Source organism: Hippoglossus stenolepis, chromosome 17, assembly GCF_022539355.2.
Source record: "Hippoglossus stenolepis isolate QCI-W04-F060 chromosome 17, HSTE1.2, whole genome shotgun sequence".
In the NCBI taxonomy this organism is placed as follows: Eukaryota; Metazoa; Chordata; class Actinopteri; order Pleuronectiformes; family Pleuronectidae; genus Hippoglossus; species Hippoglossus stenolepis.
The window spans coordinates 17,106,482-17,119,672 of NC_061499.1; positions in this window are offsets into that span (position 1 = coordinate 17,106,482).

The following is a 13,191-nucleotide window of genomic DNA, read 5'->3' on the forward strand; positions in this document are numbered from 1 at the left end:
GTGCAATTTCAAAGGTGCACAATCTGCGTTGAGACTTGTAAGCGTTTCCAGTAAAAAAAATAATTTTGGGATTTGCCCAATATGCGATGCATGCGCGTTTCTTTGATATGGAATTTTCAAACGCTCCGTGATTGCTGATGGCGAAGCTGCAGATGTTCTGATCTCAGCAGATGAATTATTCCACGTGGTGCATCTAGTTGAGCAGTCTGCCGCTCGCTCACAGTCTTTAATTTAGTGGCGAGTGCGAGAGGCAGACCGAGCAGCCATCTTGCCATCCCCGGATCGCTCTCTCTTTTCACTCTCATCCTTGGGCATGCAGCCTCCCTCCCCCCACCGCTCCATGTGCCAGGCTGGAGGGTGTGCTGCGAGGGCAAAGCCAGTGTCTGTGTGAGTGTGTGAGTGTGTGAGTGTGTGCGTGTGGATGCCAAGGGCAGCCTCGCTACTGTAGCTTTTCAAGCTGCCAATATGTCAGTGCTAGTGCCCTTTTCTTACAAGTGTACATTTTCCCTCCAATCCCTATCCTACCTCCATCACCCATACTTGACCTCACCGTCACACAGACCACATGCTAAACACACTCACCTCATTCTGTGAATGATACAGATTCTCCACATTCTTTGGAAATGATATAACCTGCTGACAGCCTGTGAAGCCCCGGGTTGGGTTTGTCTGGGGATGGTGTGGTTTAATGTCTTGGGTTTACATAGTGGACCTTTATTCCCTCTTAACCAGCTGACTGCCTTATCTTACGTAAGCAGCACTGTAGGCTAAAGTCCCACAGGGTTTTCAGAGAACCTATCTGTGCTTCTACTTCTAGTTACTCACACCAAATGGGATGGTAAAAAAAACTACAAATACTAACAAGGACATCTGTCTGTGGCTACAACCACATGTTTACATTTTTGTTTGAAAAAGCATCAACTCTGCTACGCCTGGCGTCCTCACTACTAGTTTTACAGCGACTCAAAGGGAGAAGTTTGGAAACTCGGCTGACCCCGTTTTAGTTTGAAAACTCCAGAGTAGACAGGCGGAAACGTAAATGTTTGGAAACAAAGACGTAGACACTCACAACAGCTTGCTGTTTGGGTGTTTTTGGTCACGGCGTAGCCTTCGCTGACTCGTCAGGCTCCTATCACGTGACCCCCCTACTGGACGAAAACAACTGGCGTTAGCCTCAATTACCAGTTTAGGACGCAAAATGGATAATCAAATACAAATGTTGCTGACCCTGTTGTCTTTACTTACAGCTATTGTGCACTTAAATTCTGCATTTTACAATGATACAACTGTCTACATGCGTAGGAGACAAATAATAAATAATTCCTGTGTACACCGGCAAGTTTGCGTTTGAAAACGCTGTAGTATGGATGTAGCCTGTCTGGCCTGTGACGGATATGGCATCCCACTGGTGTGTGTTTTCGATGTGGAGGGTCTCTAATGGTGATATTAAATACACAGTGTCATGCCACGCTGAAAGACGACCCATCTACCCAACCTCGTCTCACAGACACTGTGTTCTCTGTGTGTGTGTGTGTGTGTGTGTGTGTGTGTGTGTGTGTGTTATAATGCTCTCGCAGGGGATATCTGTCACAGTGGCTTTTTGTGTATAAAACATAACTCCAGAGACACATCCATCACTGTAGCACTGATGTCCTAGGATGGTGCTGAGCGTTTAATTAGATCTATATCTCCTTAACACACAGCCTCTCAGACTGACTTAATAAGCTATACAGAAATCTGCTCGACACACTCACTGGTGTTAATGATGGGTTGTTTCATTCTTTTATAGTAATGATAACAATAATTGTGGATATAATAGAGAAGGACGTAACATTTTATTGGCTCATGATGATCTAAATATGGTTCCCGGGGCATTTCAACACTAATGAGCTGCTTTCACACATCTACCGCCAACCCTGAATCCAGAGGTGCGTGTGAATGCAAATGTCAGAGTCAGTTGATGTGGACATGAATCGGACAGTTCCCGAGAACAAAGTTGGTTTAATGTCTGATTGAGACGACGTGTGAAAAGAACAGGTTGTCTGGAGAATTCACAGCAAGCGACCTGGTTCTCCAGTCAAGGGTTCGTGTGAGGAAACGGCTTTACATCGAGTCCTGGGAGTTTGGGCATTTGGATTGTTACTACTGCAGCGTCTGTTCTAAACCTGCCTGTTTGGAATGAGCAGATTGGCCTGTGGTATGCTGGTTGCAGTTTTCCTTCTGGAACTGTAAAAGTGACTCAGTCTTCAAAAGCCAGAAGATGCTCCATCGCTGCACGATGATCTGTTTGTTCAAATTTTCAACCCTGCACTTCCTTGGACCCTAAACAATACACACGTCAAGTGTGAAGCCGATAAGATGAACGGTTTCTGAGATATGCGAGCCACATACACACAGACAGACATTTCTGGAATTATTAGCTGGAGGACTGAAAACCTGCACCAAAGCACTTGGTGTCAGCTGAAGTGTGGCTCGGATCTGATGTTAAAAACACATTGATTGAAGTCAATTCCTTCTCTTGCTTTCTTGACAATATTTGGTTTAGTGCCGACGTGATAATGGCAAATAGGAATGGTTAAGTCTGTGTCGGACCAAAACTCAAGGTGCAGTAGTTTGTGTGATGTACCGGGTGATATTTGCATATGCATATTTGACAATGACTATCACAGGCATCTGCTTTTTCCTTTTTTATTCGGTCATGATAAAACCAGAGTATAGAGATTTCAGGAATTCAGGCATCTTCTCTCCTAGTGGGTCAGTTTGTAATGTAGTCAGCTTAGTTGAACTTAAACAGGCTTGTGAAAAGTCAGTGTTTATAGCTCACAGAGCTGCCTGGGAATGCATTCTCTCTCTCTCTCTCTCGGAAATAATGGCTTTGGTTTGCACAGTGTTGAACTTCTTCTGGCATGAAAGCCCTGTGAGGCAAAGTAAGGGAAGGATCATGGTCACGATTAATAAAGAAGCAGCAGTTAATTGCAGGTCTGTGGATGTGAACTCTGGTCTCTCCAGCGTTGACAGTCTGACACGCTCCACGCCCATCCACCACCCTAACCTCTCCACCCCCTTTGCTTTCTGCCTCACTGCACCCAATGCTCACTACACTGATACTGAGCACTGGAGCACTGGATGTTGTGGGATGAGGTGCAGAATCATTCAGGATAAATGCAATTCAAAGCATTAAGTGCTGGATTCTGTGCTTTGTTACCATTTAATTGAAGAATGAAAACAAGCACAGTTGTGCTGTTGTACACAAAAGAACTGTGAGCCTGAGTTATTCCAAATAGAAACAAACAGTGAGTCTGAGAGGAAGAGGATGAAGAAGAAGAGAGAAAGTTGGCAGAATGAGAGAATGACCTTTACATTTTCTGCAGTTCATTTTGCAAACTTAGATTTAACTTTTTACCGCAGCACCAGGCACAGTAAAAACTGAACCTCTGCAGATTCAGCGTGTGCATATATACCATCTATAGGCGAGGGACACGATTTTGGGGCCGAAGCCTGCTGGTTCCCATTTCTAGTTTGACCAATCACGTTTGAGCAGGCCTGGTTGCCAGCAGGTAAACAGTCCGTGTGGAGAGCAAAAGAGGCGGAACACTACGAACGAATGCATTGTCATCAGACAATAGCCGATGAGATACATTTTTAAAAAAAACTCTTAATGACAACATTGCTAGAGTTTTTCTGGAAAAGAGAAAAACGACATACTTTCTCGTTATGCATTCGAAGCCACGATACAAGGTTAAGGAACTTTCAAATTATTTAAAAACATCACATGGTGACCTGAACTGAAATCTGCTGACCACCCGGTCAAGACAAGGTTATACATTCTGAAACCCATCAGGCGTCTTATGACAAAAATACATTTGACTGATTTGGAAATCGACTGGGGACAGAAGTCGTGAAGCCTGGTGTATGTTTCCTGTGCAGCGCTGCTTCCTCCATTTCATGACCTTTTGCAGCAGACAGGCGGTGGTATTAGCAGAAGTGCCAATGTGTAGTGTCCACACAGCACAGCAATGGAAATGCCCATGTTACACGAAGTACGGCTTTTTTTAAATGTTTGTCCAGAAATGCCCTTGGTGTGATGTAAGTGAGTAAAGGGGCTTATTGATTTTGACGTGCATGTATCCGTGTGTGTGTGTGTGTGTGTGTGATTGTGTGTGTGTGTGTGTGTGTGTGCGCGTACTTCACCCAGCCAGGCGGAGCCACTGGCAATGCAGCTGCAACATTAGTGGGTCAGTGTGCCATCAACCCATTCATCAGCACTTCTCCCTCTCCTCACTCTGCCTCCATCTCCCCTCTGACTCACCACCCACCCATCCATCCACCCCCCACTACCTACCTCTCACTCCCTCTTCTGCTCATTTAAGTGTCCACATGCAGAGTATTTTCAATTTCTTAGTGATGTAAAGAATCCAGAAGAGATGCGTGAAGTCGGCCAATTAAGTGCAAATGCACGGAAATAAGTGTATATACACGGACATATAGCAAAATGTGTGGGTGGTGGCAAAGCGCAGCTCGAGATTTGTTTAAATTTGAGATTCTTGAAATCACTGCCAATAGAGGAGCTGTTAACCTGTAATGTAACATGAAGACATCTGGGCTCTGACTCCTGAGAAAGATACAAGGAGCAGCTGAAGAAAACAGCGGACGTCAACTCAGCTTTCATTTTGATGTTACACCGATTTGAATATACAGCATTCAACATCGTCCAATATTTGATTTAGGGTTTCCTTAAATATGACAACGGTCAGCTGATCAAGGTGGCAATGCGCCCTCTTCAAGGGATAGTCCAATGATTTTACACATCAAAGCCTGTTTATAGATGTTACAACATATGTGTGTGTGTGTGTGTGTGTGTGTGTGTGTGTGTGTGTGTGTGTGTGTGTGTGTGTGTGTGTGTGTGTGTGTAATCTGATAAATGTCCTCAAGTGATGTCATTTGAGTCCATGTGGGTTGGGTCTCATGTAAAAATTAGGTGATCTGAGGCTCCAACAGGTGGATTCTTAGGCCAATCCAGGATTCATTGCGGTTCTGTGAATCACTGTTTTTCGAGACGTCCGATGGTTAAGTATCAGGCGTCAACTCAACCGATCAGCTACACGATAAAAAACCAAGGAGCAATAAACTGATCACGCTGATCAAGCCTCTGTCGACTTCGATTTTCGATTTGGCCTTTGTGCTCATGTGTTAAGTGTTTGGAGTGCCCCTATAATATAAATTGTATAGAGATAGGTGAATGCATCCACAAGTGCAGTCTCTCTCCTTTTATTCTCTGGTTCCATGAAGCCGCCTGCTCTCCATGCATTCATTACACAAACGCAAAAAGATGAACTGAGCCAAACATGCTATTTTCGGTCAAAATACTGTGCAAAACCCAGATTTTCTCTCTTTCCTGGTCTTCCTATTCCCCTCGTTTCCTCTGATATTCCCTCTCCCTCTCTCTACCACCCAGGATGGACGGAGGAGAATGAAGGAGAGAGAAGAAGGCAGAAGAGGAAAGGGGAGGGGGTGGATGTGTTGTTCAGTTCTGCTGAATGTGCTCACATGTATGAAAGAAGAAGATTTATTTTAGGACTCTCGCGTGGGTGTACACAGATTTGAAACACACACACACACACACACACACACACACACACACACACACACACACACACACACACACACACACACACACACACACACACACTGAGGAAGTGAGAGCTCACAAGCCCAGAGATAGGCCTGACCTACCTTTACATCAATCTTGTTTTGAAAGCTACTGGAAGGATGATTTTCTCTTTAGCTTCAAGACTTTCCCATATACTGGAATTCTCCAAATGCATTGCACATTATCCAACACAGTCACAAACAAACAGACATACACACACACACACACACACACACACACACACACACACACACACACACACAGCAAGAGTAAGAGCGAGAGCGAGAGAGAAAAATAGAAATCAGGGCAAATAAGGAATAGAAACGGGAAGGAAGCAAAAAATCAAAAATGAGTCGATTGAGTCTCAGCTAGACATTGAACAATAAGTGTCTGTGTTGTTGTGTCATATTGTGTCAGCATTGCCACAGCATGATTATCCTGTAGAAACTGTTGTCATGGTAATAAGGTCACTGGCATGTTCATATGTCAAAAGGGATTTATACTGGGCTGACACCATTTCCAGTACTGCATGTGCCAGGCGTGTGTTTGTGTGTGTGTGTGTGTGTGTGTGTGTGTGTGTGTGTGTGTGTGTGTGTGTGTGTGTGTGTGTGTGTGCATGTGTGTGTGCATGCATGTGCGTGTGTGTGTGTGTGTGTGTGTGTGTACAGTAGACAAAGACAGACTGGGAGGCTGAGGAACAGCGAGTAATAGCGAGGCTGAAATTCCACATTTAGGACAAGCTCTACAAATTATTATTTCAGAATCAAGGCTTTTAACAATGACCCATAGAAAATACTGAACATTTCCACATTGCTTAATAATACCTATTATAGCATTAAAAAAAATGCTGCCAGCTTGTTTCTCTATACCGCAGTATTTACATGGATTTCCCCCTCTATGAACTTAAATCAGTGAGAGGCGGAGAAAGAAGAAGTGCACACAAAGTGAAAGTAAAGAGAAGGAGTGTGCTTGTCACTTTCTGTAAATGAGTCATAGCAGTATTTGGATTGTAAATGGGAAATCCCAGACACTTCTCTGAAACTGCCTTTTGACCGTCTGCTCAATGCTGAAACATCAGTTACCTCCAGTAAAATATGGGGAAATTAACCTAAGGTCATGTAGTGTAAAAGTTAAACCGTCTCTTTGTCACTGCAAACTACACAGTGACCTACTTTCATATTTAATAGGACTGTTGTACCACAACACTCCACCTCCCCATTTCCTTGCCCCATTGTTCTTTACCCCCCAACTCTGAACTCCCTTGACCCCCAGGCTGTACCGAGGCAGCTCAAAGCTAAAGTCATGATTATTTTTTTTCTCTGCTCCCTATTTGTCCAGCGTGGACATCTGTCAGCTCAAACACTAAGCCATATGCTATGTATTGTCCCTCTGTGAGGTCCGGGAATCAGTGCTTATACGACTGAGCGAGCACTTAAGAGATATTGACTGCAGCTAGGCTGGTTTTGATTAAAATGACTGATTATAATCCACAGCTATGCTCAATCGGAAAAATCACTCAATCATCAAAAATGGCATTTTCAAGATGAAAAAAAAATCTAAAAAAAATAGTAAAAGGAAGGAGTCATTCATAAACTTTCAATACACTCCTGTCAGTGATCAGCTCAGTTTCTGGTTATTTAATACCCATAATCCTTTATCCCTCAGTCTCTTTCCTTTACTCTCTTTATCCACCCAGCACTAGCTCTTCTCTTCCCCTCAAGCCGGACTTGTGATGTTCATCCATAGGGTGATGAGGCACAGAACAATGGCGCCTTTGGGAGACAGAGCTCACCCGCAGCCCAACATCCAGGAACACATACACAAAGCTTCATTGACTACAACCAGACAATAAGAAAAGTGTGTGGGGGGTTAGTGAGGTTTGGGATCTGACGTTTCTTCAAAGATGCAGCTTGACAAGCAAATAAATTATGACTGCAAGGGGATAAAAGACACAGGGCAGGTAACAGTAACCCAAAGATAAAGTCAGCATTCCTACGAGAGCAAAGCATTCTGGTTGAGTGCAAAGCTGTATGATGAGCCTCAGGCGACGACCTCCAGTCATGCGATCAAAGGGCGGTAGTAGGCCGGGTCAAAGGGCAGGGACCACTCGAAGTAGCCCCTGAGGCTGAGCAGTTCAGCTCGACGTGACAGTGAGCTAAGGGGGAAATTAAAGGGTATGATTGGCTCAATTAGACTTCCAATGAGGTAACAAGTTCCTAATGGTTATTGTGGGCTGGTTCAGGGTGAAAAAAGAATCCAACCTCTGCCCTTTGAGGCTTCGATGGAGTTTGGGGTTGGATGATTTGTCCATGAAGTATAAATCATGCTGTGTTGTGATAATAATTACAGCTAGGGTCTTCAGAAGGGCTGTTATGACAACTGACTTGATATTGATTCAACTTTGTGAAAGTGATATCATACTTTCAGTATCACCCTCTGAGGCTACTGCCTGATGGGAAAGCACCGTCCTCATACTGACACACCCTGAAGAGTTAGGGGACTTCCTATGAAAAAGGTATTATAGAGTTAACTGTTACTTATATTTCAGGTCCTCTGACTCTATAATGCTTATGACGGGACATATTGGGGAATTTTTTGTATTAATGCTGTTTTGCTTTCTGCTTCTAAGAAATTCCCAACACGAGTTTTTGTTTCTGTGGAACATGTCCAAGTGAGCCCATGTGAGAATACAGCAGGCAAATGGGTGGAGAATTCCCAGCAAGCAAGTGGCCGTGTTGATGACATTTGACACGTGAAGGACGCAAAACGTGAAGGATACAAATGTCTTCGGATGTCAAGTACCATACACGTAGAAGACGCAAAGACGTTAGCTTCGAAAGACAGGGAGATTCGATAGCTTTTAGTGATAAGGGCCTAGATCAGTGTCTTCTGCTTAGTTTTCATATTTGAAAGGCAAATTCCGGAGAATGTCCTTACCCAATTTTCTGGACATTTAATATTTAAACAAACTGTTGAAGCTGATGTTAGCTTGCTAATATTTTACCTGTTTGGAGTCAAAAGTGAAAGAGGTAAAAGGATAAGTTCGACATATCTGGCAAAATATAATGTCTGATGATGATTTTAATTCAGAATATATTAAACAGAAATAATACATCATAGGCTATCTTCATTTATAAAAATATTATTAAAGGGATAGTTCACCCAAAAATTCAAACTGACTCATTATCTACTCACCACTATGCCGATGGGGTGGGTGAAATGTGAGAGTCTGCAAAACACTTTCGTAGTTTCAGGGGTAAACAGCGTTGCAGCAGAATCCAATACAATTGAAGTAAATGGTGACCAATTCTTCAAATGTAAAAAAACAAACACATAAATTGCCTCCATACTGCTCCTGTGGTATCATCCAAGTGCCTGTAAGCTCTTGAACATAAAGTGGCTTCTTGTTAACAATGGTGCTGATTCAGTAAATTGCGAGTTGGTTCAATATGATCCTGAAGCTGTTCTACAAAGAATCCTGCAACCAAGTCAATGTCATTATTGACAATCGCATGATCCATTAAAAAAAAAAAAATCAATGAAAGCACAATAACTGACAATAATAGTAAGAGCTTTCCAAAGGTGAGAGAATTCACAGCATAGAGAAGAAGTAGGCAAACTCCTCATGAAGAAATAGCTCAAGGCCACAGAAGCATAGTGTCTTAGGAAGCATACTGTCTGGAAAAGGTTTAAAGGTCGCAGCAGAGTCAGTTGACATGACGCTTTGTTCCAGAGCCAAGAAGACAGTAATGAAAGGCTCCATCACCTTTTGTATACATTTTGTACAAAATATATCATTATATACTTACAAGTCCTTGAAACTTTATAGCTGATTTCCTCCATTACCTTACTCCATCTTACATCTTCTCCCCCTCCTGTCAGTCACAGAGTGCATCCCCCATGGAGGTTTGTATATGTGCTGGGGGGGTGTTAATAGTTTTTAATGACCTCTTAACTGACCACACCTAACGCTATCACTTGTGTTATCAACACGTCTTTCCTCTCCAGGTCACATCCAAACAACAAGGTGACCACCATCCCATACTTTCCATCTAAGGCCTCAGCTCGAACACACAGATCAGAAAGCCCCCTCCTCTTCCTCCTCCTCACTGAATTCCAACCTTCGGCACATCTAAATGAACTCTGTCACAGCTGATGTCCTCCTTGCTGTGTGTGTGTGTGTGTGTGCTTGTGTGCATGTTGTGTGTCTATGTGTGAATGATTGCGGCCTCTGTGCCTTTCACCCCCTGACGCTCCCTGGTCCCATGACAATGCTTCCCTTATATGCACATAACGCACAGACGCACATGTGCAAACACACACGGACGCACATTACGCAGAGCAAAGTGTCAAGTGCTGTGATGAGGAGACGATGAGCCGGCGCTTCATCACTGCCCTCAGCGCTGTCGTCATCACTGTCACACCGGGACCGGGGGGTTTTCATGGCAGAAAAAGAAAGGAGCACTTGATGTGGTTCCATCTGCAAAAGTTAAGCATGATGGCGTCTCTCTCTCTCGCCGCCTCTCCCCACAGAGTTACCTCAGGCAGGCTGAAGAAGCCCATTGACAGGAGAAGATGGCTTAAGGAGCCGGGAGGGCCTGCGTGCCAGGCATTCCACAGCACACAGTGGACACATTATTATGACATTTACAAGGCCAGCCAGATACTATATAGATACAGCGTGATACGTGTGTGAGAAAAGCTTATCCAGTCAGTGTGACTGCAATGAAATGAGCACAGCGAACGCAAAACCACAGAAGAAGAGCCTCAGATGCATATGAACAAATTCAAGACTGAACGACTGCAGAGTTTATGGGCAATATGCTCAGTTCTGCTTGTAAAATAACAGATGTGTAAATACAGCGATAAAACCACAACACTTCCCTTAATAACCCTGTTAAGATTAGTGAAACTCAGTTTTATGTCCTGTCACTTAAAAATAAGGATCATAAAATAATAATCATCATCATAACATCATACCAAGGCCATATCTTCCAAACTCAGCTCACTTCAGTCTCCACATGAGAAATGTGGACAAAATTAAAGAAACCTGTGGCTGAAGAATGGGCCCGAATACTTCTATCTACTTTTTGGGATGTTTTCTTTGGTTTGTCTTTTTCATGGAATTGTTATTCCCTCAGCGTGCTATGATATTTTAGACAACAGTGTTCTTCCAACTTTGTGTCAACACTTTGGGATAGGCCCTGTCCTGTTCCAAAATGACAGTGTCCCTGTGCGCAACTTGTGGTCCACTGAGAAATTGTTATCTACATTTTCTGTGGAAAGGCTTCTGGGAGGAAATGAAGCAGTTATGGAAGCATATTGAAAAAGTTGAATGATATTTTTTAGAAATAAAAGGTATTTGCCTGTTTTTTTTAATCAGAGAAGATTGATACTATTCACATGTCTGTCTGGTAAATCTGAAGCGTAAGCCAGAACACAGTTAGCTTAGCTTAGCCTAGCATGAAGCACAAAATCAAACAAGATCTTTTGATGGACAAATGCTCTCAACCAATTCCCCGCTTGCTTATGCTCAAGATGGTGGCGTTTGTATCCGGGGTATTTTAGCATCATTTCTGGATTGTGGGAGGAAGTGGAGACATATCGTCCATCTTTATATACAGTCTATGCCAAACCTCATAAACCATAACTTGTCATTAACAAATGAGATATGATGTATGATATTTGTGAGTTTTACAGCTGTTAACAGGCTCAATGCCAAGCTAAGCTAATCAGCTGCTGGCTATAGCTTCGAATTTAGCAAATGCATGTCAGTGGTTTAATTTAACTCTCAGTGAAGGATTCATTTAGTAGGCAAACCTTTTTTTTTCGTATGAGATGTTCAATAATCAACTGTGGGTATAATATTCAATTGTTCCCATTTGTTTTTCTTATGTCCACATACTTCTAGCCACATGCCTACACTGATGTACTGACTGAGATCACAAGACAGTAATCTGCATGTAACAGTATACGTCAGCCGATGGTGTATGACATGAACACAGTCACAGGAATATAAGGTCTGTAGTTTTATGTAATATGTTTTTTACCATATTAAAAAGGTGCTTGCAGGGGTCCTGAAATGCACACATAGTTGTCTTAACGGCGTTAGAGATGCGTTTTAAATATTACTTAATGTTGCAGCTATGAGAGTGTAACTTCTGTTTGCTTTACGTGAGAACCAGAGAGCTGAGGACTCCAGCATCAAGACGGGCGGCTGACACGCATTCCAATGTTCCCGAGTCTCGCAAAATCAATTAGGCTGATTGGCTGCAGTGAAGATCAATTTGTGACATTGAACACTGAAGTCCTTTCCTCGTGTAGCTGAGATTTGTAGCTTTAACAGCTGATGTGAAGAATGTGTGTGGGAGAAAACGATCAGGTGGAATGTGCATGATCATCACACCGACATATTTTGCTCCTGGTATGTTGTTGACAAGCGGAAGTGAACAACAAACCCAGTCATGGAGCCATTAGGAGACAGCATGACCGTCCAACGCTGATCCTGTGCTCCAGTCTGATCACCAAAAGAAAGTGTAAGCACAACATTGAACAATAGATTAAACCCTCATTCACCATTCACCAAGGCAAAAGTGGGTCCATTTTACTATTCAGCTGCATAGACAGGAAGGAATTGCCTGGAGAAAAAAGGAAAAGCAGACGCAAGAAACTCATGAATTTTAAAATCCACATCTTCTATCTCTTCCTTCTGAACTTTTCACCTGTGCCTTTTGTGACAATCTTTGCCCCGTGTCATGTCATCTGTCGCATTCTAATTTCTGGGAGACTGTGACCGTGATCTCATGACCATTTTAATTCACTTATTTTGAATAATTGCCGTGCAAAGCAGGTTAGCTACAGCTGATCAAAAAACACTAAGGTGTTCTGTTTCCAGGGAGTCCAGTGTTGCTCAAACTGAAATGAAATCGGCATGTTGGAATTTTCCGTATCTCCTAAATGAAATGGAAACCGAAATGTTACTTGGTGCTCGTATCAGTCACTACAAACTGTCTTAACCTTTCATAACATGACTCTGAATCATGGCTGTTTTGACATCTGACACAAATCCTGGCAACGACATGTTATGTTATATTTTTCAGAAACTTTGACTAAATGCTGAATCAGACATTAATTTATAGAAGTAAGTGTCTTTACTGAAACCAAAAGAGACACACTCAGAAATGTCCCTGGTTGCTTAACTAATCCTCAAAAGTGAAACTTTTGCAACGGAGTGCATTACTTCATACCGCAACCGTAAGTTAGTGAAAAAATAAAACTTAAAGCACTAATTATTATTTTTAACCAACAAGAAATTCATGTGCAACGAGCAATTTGTCGTTTTCAAGAGAATACAAGTTGAAAACTCTCTGATTCCAGCATCTAAGGTGTAAATGTTTGCTGATGCTCTTTGTTTTCTGTGATACTGAACATGTTTGGTTCAGGGCTGTTGATCGGACTAAAGAAGTAGTGTGAACACGTTAGACCAAATGGGTTAATATGTCAACTAACCCATCAGTTGAAATATATAATGAAAACTACTC